Source organism: Coenobita brevimanus, chromosome 55 (genome assembly GCF_032717465.1).
Source record: "Coenobita brevimanus isolate Jiangsu-jjx chromosome 55, ASM3271746v2, whole genome shotgun sequence".
Classification (NCBI taxonomy): domain Eukaryota; kingdom Metazoa; phylum Arthropoda; class Malacostraca; order Decapoda; family Coenobitidae; genus Coenobita; species Coenobita brevimanus.
Window position 1 is genome coordinate 54,700,632 of NC_137008.1, and position 9,157 is coordinate 54,709,788.

General features: G+C 40.8%; 1 non-coding gene across 1 annotated transcript; it reads left to right on the plus strand.

Annotated features, from left to right (window-relative positions):
* The first annotated feature begins 8,440 nt into the window (after positions 1 to 8,440).
* On the plus strand, positions 8,441 to 8,560 carry LOC145401449 (5S ribosomal RNA). The gene has a single exon (XR_013897599.1). It is a non-coding gene; the product is annotated as a 5S ribosomal RNA (ribosomal RNA).
* The last annotated feature ends 597 nt before the right edge of the window (positions 8,561 to 9,157 follow it).

Sequence of the window (9,157 nt, forward strand, 5' to 3'; positions counted from 1 at the left end):
TACCTTTTCTCGTCTTTCGCTTCTCCCTCTTTTCCTCATCTCTCTTCATCACATTCTTTCTCTCTCTCTCTCTCTCTCTCTCTCTCTCTCTCTCTCTCTCTCTCTCTCTCTCTCTCACACACACATCTTCCTGCACACCCGAAGGACAGGACTCTTAACCAAACTTCTCGTCAGTTCAATCAAACTGTTTCTCTCAGCGCAGCAAGACGGGATCAAACGCACAAGTCCCATCTACAAAATCGTCCTTCGCGCAGATACCCAGCATTTTTAGTTTTATTAGTAATATACCCTGACGAGTTCTTCCTCCTCCCTCCTCCTCCTAGTCTGTACTTTTCTCTCTCCTTCTCTTGCTCTCCTCCTCCCATCATATTCCTATCTCCCTATTTACGTGCACAAGCCAAAAATAGTGTGCCTTAAACCGTGTATGAGTGCTGAGTGTGGAGAAAGCATAGGAATGGCTCTAAGGCGGTATGAAAACTCGGTCCTCAGAGAAAATGTTGGTGCTTCTCGTAGGAAGTTTGTGTTACGTGAGGTGAGGTGAGGTGAGATGAGGTGAAGTAAGGGTAAGGAATTAGGTGGGGTGAGGTTCTTTTTGGTACACTCACAAACGTACTGCGAAGAAGTTATGTGCTTGGTTCAGTTTATTTGTCTGTTGGCCTTCTGTCTCTTTGATAGCAAGGTTATGGAAAACTACAGAAAGGTGCTCCACCAAATTTGAAGCAATAATGAATATAATCAGGGAAACAGGTGATTAAATTTGCGGAAGCAGGTCGTAGCTAGGTCATAAGTAGCCTGATGGCAGAGGACAGAGTGATATGAAGGTGATTCGTCTCTGCCTACCCCCTTAACGGGATTCGGACGTTTAGATAGAGATAGGTCATAGAAGCTATACAGAATTAGAATGGGCCATTAGGGTTAAGGTAGATTTGGGAAAGCTAGGTTCGGTTTGGCTTGGTCAGGTTTAGGATAAGTTAGTAAAGTTAGGTTAACTCAATGTGGGCATAGTTGGGTAGGCATGGTTGAGCTGGGTTTTAGTTTAGTTTAGTAAGTTTCGGTTCGTTTCTTCTTGATGACACACACACACACACACACACACACACACACACACACACACACACACACACACACACACACACACACACACACACACACACACACACACACACACAGACGCACACGCACACACGCACGCACACACACAGACGCACACACGCACGCACGCACGCACGCACACACACACACACACACACACACACACACACACACACACACACACACACACACACACACACACACACGGCTCAGTTAATGGTCACAGATATAGATAAAAGCCCCAGCCAGAGCACATAATACTTTAACGCATTGTTTTACGATGAACAAGATAATCTCACCCGTGCGCATTTTATATCGCAGGCTTCTGACCTTATTACCTCAAGATAAATGGCTAAAGAAAAAGTACCAGGCAGTACTTCTGTACGTAACTAGCGGTCATATTCTATATATATATATATATATATATATATATATATATATATATATATATATATATATATATATATATATATATATATATATATATGTTGTTCAATCTGTTCACGAATGGGGTAATAAAAGAGGTACAAGGTAGGGTAGTGGATGTTGGAGTGGCCCTGGTGAGAGAGGATAGTGTTTGGAAACTCCCTGTACTGTTGTTTGCAGATGATACTGTGTTGTTGAGTGAAGACGAAGGGGAGCTGCAAGGCTTGGTGGATGAGTTTGGGAGAGTGTGCAAGAAACGGAATCTAAGGGTGAATGTAGGGAAGAGTAAAGTGATGGTCTTTGAGAGAGGTGACGTCAGTGAATGTACAGCGAGGTTGGATGGTGAGGAATTGGAGAATGTGAGTACGTTTAAGTACTTGGGTAGTGTGATGAGTAAGGATGGAGGTTTGGAGGGTGAAGTGCTTGAAAGAGTACAGCAGGGAAGAAAGGTTGCTTGTTCTTTGAAAGCAGTGATAAGAAACAGGGAAGTGAACAGGGAAGTGAGCATGGAAGTGAAAAAGTTACTACATGACAGTATTGTGATACCAACTCTAACGTATGGAAGTGAAGCTTGGACATTGTTGGAAGGACACAAGTCAAGAGCGAGAGCAGTGGAAATGAGTTATTTAAGAGGAGCCTGTGGAGTCACATGGAGAGACAGGCTGACGAATGAGGATATAAAGGAGCGTTGTGGTGTGGATGTGGATGTGATAGGAAGTGTTATGAGGAACACACTGAGGTGGTTTGGCCATGTGGAGAGGATGGAGGGTGAAAGACTGACGAAGAGAGTGCATGTGAGTGAGGTGGAGGGGGGAAGAGGGAGTGGGAGGCCGAAGATGAGATGGAGGGATGAGGTAGAGAGGTATATGAGAGAGGGGTGTGTGAGTTGGGAGCAGAGCAGTGAAATGGCGGGGAACAGGATATATATATATATATATATATATATATATATATATATATATATATATATATATATATATATATATATATAAAAATTTGCACTGGCGTTCGCGACGAAAGAGCTGGTGTTATGATTTGATCAGCGCGGTCGCCCATTTGCGTATGTGGTTACAAAATAGCTTATTTAAAAAATCCAATTTTATCCAAAACTTGGTGGAAGGGCTGAGGGTCAATCAATGAGTTTTTGGAGAACAAGCAAAAGATTAAGACCGCTGGCCTAGGTCAACGGTTGACTTAGCAAAATTTGTTTAAAACTGGTCTCATTCAATTTAGACCAAACGGGAACTGGGGAATGGATTGAGGGTAAAGCAAAAGTTTAAAAAAAGATAAGGTGAAATTTCGACCCGTGGGCGTGTTTGCTAGCAAAATAATTTAGTTTTGATCCACTTTTAACTCGACCTGGAAGGGATGAGGGTCAACCAGAGAGTAACCTTATCATTTTTAGAACATGTGGGCAAAGTTAAGGTCACAGAGCACGGTCAGCAAATGTTTTCATCCGATTTTCACCAAACTTCGTGGGAGGGATGAAGATGAAGCAGGAATAAAAGGATTCGATTTTGAGAATCAGTCTAACGTCAAGGTCACAAGGAAAGGTCAAAGGCTAAGGTTGCAAGACAAGGTCAGTTCAGCTTTAATTTGATTTGAACAAAACTTACTGGGAGGGTAAGATTCAGGAAAGAACAAAGAGTTTCAGCTTTGATAACACTTACTCAAAGATTACGGTAACAGGGCAAGGTCAAAGTGCGACGTGAGTATCTCTTGTTAAGAAGACAACTAAAATAATTTTTATCTGATCTGAACCAAAGTTGGTGGAAGGTTAAGGGTTAGGCAAGAATGAAGCAATTCGATACTGAAAATAATCTGTCGGTAGTCAAGGTCACACGGCAATATCAAATGTTCGGCCCTTAGACCAGTTGGTGGGAGCAGGTGTTACAATGAATGCTCCTTGCTATTTCTTCTTGTCGTTCTATTTTTATTTTTTTATATAGAAAAAAAAGTGTGCGATACTTTGTCCACAGTATCAACAAGAACAGAGACAATGCCAGCCAATTAACCACTCACCTCGCCTCTCTGCATCCAATCAGGAGCCTCAAGACAAACCATCCAGCCAATCAGGGAGGAGAACAAAGGGTGACTAACAGGAGGGCAAGTTAGGGCAGCCTTACTTTAACCCATGAATCCAATATTATATATATATATATATATATATATATATATATATATATATATATATATATATATATATATATATATATTCTAATTTATTGTTGTTACTCCCACACTATTCAGTTCAACTTAGGAGGTACTTCTCGAACGTGAGAGGTTAAAGACAGCCTTCATTAACCATTCATCTCATCAGAAGACGTCAGTTTTTTGTTGTTGGACATCATATAGTGGTTGCAAAAACAGAATGAAAAATACCTCCTCGTGTCAAAGAATTAATCCCTTGACTCATGTGATATTTTAAGCTCATTCTTTAAATTTCTCGTTTTATAGAGTCGATCTGTAACTCTCTCAGCTAGAAAAGTTTCTCCTGATTTCGGCATCTGATAGCATAAAGAGTAAATTAGGAACCCATCATATGGCAAAGGATTTTCCGCACTCGGTAAAGTCGTTCGATGGTAGACAACTGAATTAAATCGTCAGAATAAAACAATTCATCGGGAGTTAGGAAAAAAAGTTATACACCGGCAGGCAGTTTCAGAATTTACATGGGTCAGCAGGTTTGAAAGAGATGTATCATTGGGAAATTTTTGTGGAACTATCATGGAGAATCACAATACTTCCATCGTAAAATCCGCTTCTCTGAGACAGGGTGTGCATTTTAGACTCTTTCTTTAACTCCGGAGTTCGATTATTCCTTGGAAGAATGTTTTGCATTCTTCTAACCTATGACTCTTACTTCTTTGCGTGAAACAATATACACATAATAGTCCATGCAAAGTTAAAAAAGAGAATCAAAAGAAAGTAGGTAAAAATAAAATCTCAAGCCATTGAAAAAAAAAAAAAAAATGGATCTTCATTAGCGTTATTATGACGGTATCCATGATATTTGAATCTATTGCAATCAAGTAAACATCACGATTTATTTTCACTGCTCATTGTACAAAAAATTCGAATGATACACACACACACACACACACACACACACACACACACACACACACACACACACACACACACACACACACACACATTTTATATCTATCTATCTATCTATCTATCTATACACATATACACACACACACCTCAATTTCCAACATCACAGGCATAGGTATGTAGTGTGCTATTTTTAAAGGATGTTAAGCCTTTTCCTACGAGACGTGTTTTCCAACCATTTCTGCGACTAGCCTACTAGACAATTATATGCTGCTTAGAAGAGGCTACAAGAGGTCTCCCTAGCCTGATTACAAAACTAACTAGAGGTGGCAGGGAAAAACTGAAAAAGGCGTCATCCGATTGAAAGTTAAACTTCATCAATGAACTGCAATAGCTAAAATGTAATAATAATCACTCAAAATTCGTTATAATAATACTCCTCAATGCATTTACTTATGCTTAAACTGTATATTTATTACCTCAGTAAAGATTAAAAACTGATTAACTCTGCGAAACAGCTACATTTTACTCGTAGCAAAATATACATCTGTAAACTCTGAAGTAATTTAGGCGACACCAAGTTATCTCATAGGTATAAAAGTATTTAACAAACATAGGAGCTTCTGGGTCCTAATATGAGGCTTTGCTGGAATCTCTCAAGTCTTCTGAAGCGAAGTATCTACTTTCCGAAATAAGTTAGTGACAGAGGGATAAGCCGCTCCTAGAGATATTCCATGTAAAAATTAAACAAATATTTATTCGTTTCAATTAATAAATCGGAGACAACCAAGTTGATTCAGGAGGCAAACTTTTTATTTTTTTATTTTATTTTATTTTATTTTATTTGATTTTTCATGACTGATGGTACAGTTGTTAAAAATCGTACTCGCAAAGCAATGCTACGGGTACAGAAATTCTAAATTTTTAGCTGGATAATGATGATGGAAAGTATGCATAGTTATAGTTAGGGATAAATGTTAGCCTGCTCTTCCACTGGGTTTACATCACACTTAAGGTATTTCCGTGACTTACCTCCTTGACGCAACATATCAGAAATTAACTGATGAGCTTTTCAATTTAGGAATATCAGCCAACAGGGGAAAATGAAAAGTGGATAAGGTGAAACATTAGGCGAATTTTTGTCTCCGAATGTACATTGATGACAGCAAAAGTTAAGGGATATATAGATTAACTTAGCCAGACAGAGAGAGAGTGGGTAGGGAACTAACAAAAATAAATAGTAAAAATAAAAATGTTAAATCTACAAAAGCCTAAAATACATAAAAGCTTAATGAACGGACTCCGCGTAAAAGCTTTGGTGCCTGAAATATTTTATTGCCATTTCTGTTATGTAAATATATGCTGCAAACAGAGACTGTATATTTTACTTAAAAGTGTCGTTTCATGGCATTCCAACAACAACGTTTGCTGTAAACGTACCACTCGTGAAAATCCTGTGTATTACAGTGGTAGCAGGGGTACCCGACGCTGTCCGGGTAAAAGCCTATGATCGCGCATACCGGCACTGCTTGGGATCCTAGATGATCATTTTCCTTGTGGGAGAAGACACCCGGGGTCTTATTTTACCGATTGAAACTATGTTCCTCCTTCGGTCCATTTCCCCAGGGATATATTCCCCATGGACTTATTCCTACCATGGACCTATTTCCCACTATCCACCCACCCACCAACCCTTCCCACTCACCCTGCTCACACACCAGCACCTACCCTACTCATCCACCCAGCCACTTATCTACCCACCTTGCTCACAAACTCAACCTCATACATCCAACCACGCTGCCCCACCACACCCACCCAACCCTGCCCGCCCATCCCCTCCACCCTCCTACCCCCTCCACCCACCCTGCTCCTCCACAACCAACCATCCACTCATCCGTACTGCCCAGTGGCCAGTGCCCACCCCACCAATCCGTCCACTCATCCGATCCCTACTCTATGGTACCAGACTACCACGTTTCCCAGATGCTGATAATTTTAATTAATTCTAATCCTGGCCATCAAGGACGCCACGTCGGCAAGAGTAATGTATACGTCTAAACGCGTCGTAAAAAGTTACATCTGTCAGAGCTGTTTAGAAAATTCTATATGGATCTCCCTCGATTTCCATAGAGGACAGACAGACAGACAGACACTGTCCTTTACCTATAAGCAGATGAATTTGTTTAATACGAGATATCTTCCTCCACTCCTCTCATGGCCGGCAGAACTCTAGTATTACAGTACATTCTAGAAAACGACAGACGATTTTATTCAGCTGAACCATACGGGTGAGAATAAATACACAACATTAAAGTTCACACAGTTGGGACACCTCTATTATTGTATTCCAGCTAAATCTCTCTCTCTCTCTCTCTCTCTGCATCATCTGTTTACATAAAATAATAGCCACTACCGGTTATGGCGCCTCGTGCATCACTGAACCACTTTCACACTTAGAACTCTTGACAGCATCTTGCCGTCATATCTATAATGGCGGAAAATATACCTGCATAGTTCAAATTTACACACTTATTGCATATATACAACGATGGCAACACATGGCAGCACATTTAAAACATCTTGGCATTATTTAAGTACAATGACAATATATATATCTGAACAGTTCATATAAAGCTATCTATCTATCTATCCATCTATATCTATCTATCTATATATGTGTATACACGCACGCACGCACGCATGCACGCACGCACGCACGCACGCACGCACACACACACACACACACACACACACACACGTCCCTAATTAACCCTGATCTGTAACAGCCACCGCACCTCAGATATTCCAGCACGCTCATTCAGCCACGTCTAAGGTTATAGTCACTTGACTAACGTAACCCTCTATTTCTATTGGACTGAGTCAATCAGGCTATTTCAGAGTGGCCGAATCCCTGAGTAACATTACATGAAACGATGGGAAAACTAGGTCACAGAAAACTATATATATATACTATAGAAGGACACGACATATAGTTAACCTGATAACCAATAAAGGGGCTGGATTCTCGTTTCATTTGCCCCAAAAGTGTAAAAGAACATTTGACTGCGATTATGTACACTTCCGAATAATGAAAATCATAGACTAACTGTCCCTTCATCGTGATAAACTCATTTGTTTATGTGAATGAATTTAGGCATTTTACACATTTTTTTTCTTTTTAGGGAATCCAAGAGGAAGGGGTAATGCCCTGTCCTGATTAACTCCATCCCTGCTTAAAATGTGTGACCTTTTCTTCAGGCAAATACCTGAATATAGGTCGAGGGGGAAAAAAATATGGTATAGACACGGCAATTGCACAAGGCCATGTTTTCACGCTACAGCTGTATATTATATCTATCTATCTATCTATCTATCATTTCAGAACACTGTGTAAGAGTTTCATAATTCGGCAATAAAGCCATGTCCTTGTCCGCAACTGTACACTACTTGCTAATGAATATCACCTGACAACTGCATAGCAGTCTCCTCTCTCCACTTTTATCTCTATCTGGCTATTCTCTTTCTCTCTCACCCTGTCAGCGGCACGGGAAATCTTTTATGTCCAGGCATTTCTCTCTCCACCCTGGGTTTTCGCTCTTCTCGCCAAGAGTCACACTAAATTTCGGCGGGGTAAATTGGTCTGTTCGTCCGGGTTGCGTCCGGGTGGTGAGAGGCGACACGGAGCCCTCCCTCCCACCTGCACCAAGAGGACCCAACTCCATCACCATCAACGATGGAAGTGCATGCACCACTTTCTTGTTGTTTAGTGCGATCGTAACTGTATGCACAATCCAGTGAAATCAACATGTGTGTATACACACACTTATATACAGGTATGTACACACACTTATATACAGTACTTATATACAGGCTATACCACGTTGAGTACACCGCTTCCCGTCCGATCAGCGAAGTTAAGCAACGTTGGGTCTGGTTAGTACTTGGATGGGTGACCACCTGGGAACACCAGATGCTGTTGGCATCCCTACGTGTCAAGTGGGGTTGGTGGAGGATTAGTGCCCCTCCCTGTAAAACAATTAACTCTAAGCCCTTGGCCACCCCGTCTGGGATACATGGCGTCTGGCAATGAATGATGAATAAATGTACAGTATAAGACAACTCTGTTCCTGAAATTTGGTGAAAACATGCCGTGAAGGACGAACATTACGGTACTCGCTTTCTGACATGATCGAAACAGCTGGTACCGGTGTCTGAGGAAACTTTCTAGTTTCTCCAGTGACTCTGCCACGGAATGTTAACAGTGGTTCAGCGTGACAGCTGACCTCTGCCACCTGCGACAATGTGGGTGTGGCAAGCCTTCCATTATGTTTCGTCAGTTGTATTTATGCATCGGACAAAAGCAGGAACAGAGTTGTGTCTTATACTGTACACACACACACAATATATTATATATATATATATATATATATATATATATATATATATATATATATATATATATATATATATATATATATATCAATCATTTCCTGTGGCACCCTCGGGGATGCATAGGGCCTCGATGAACTCACACCACCACATCCTATCTTGTGCTAACTCCTCAAGATCTCCCCAACAC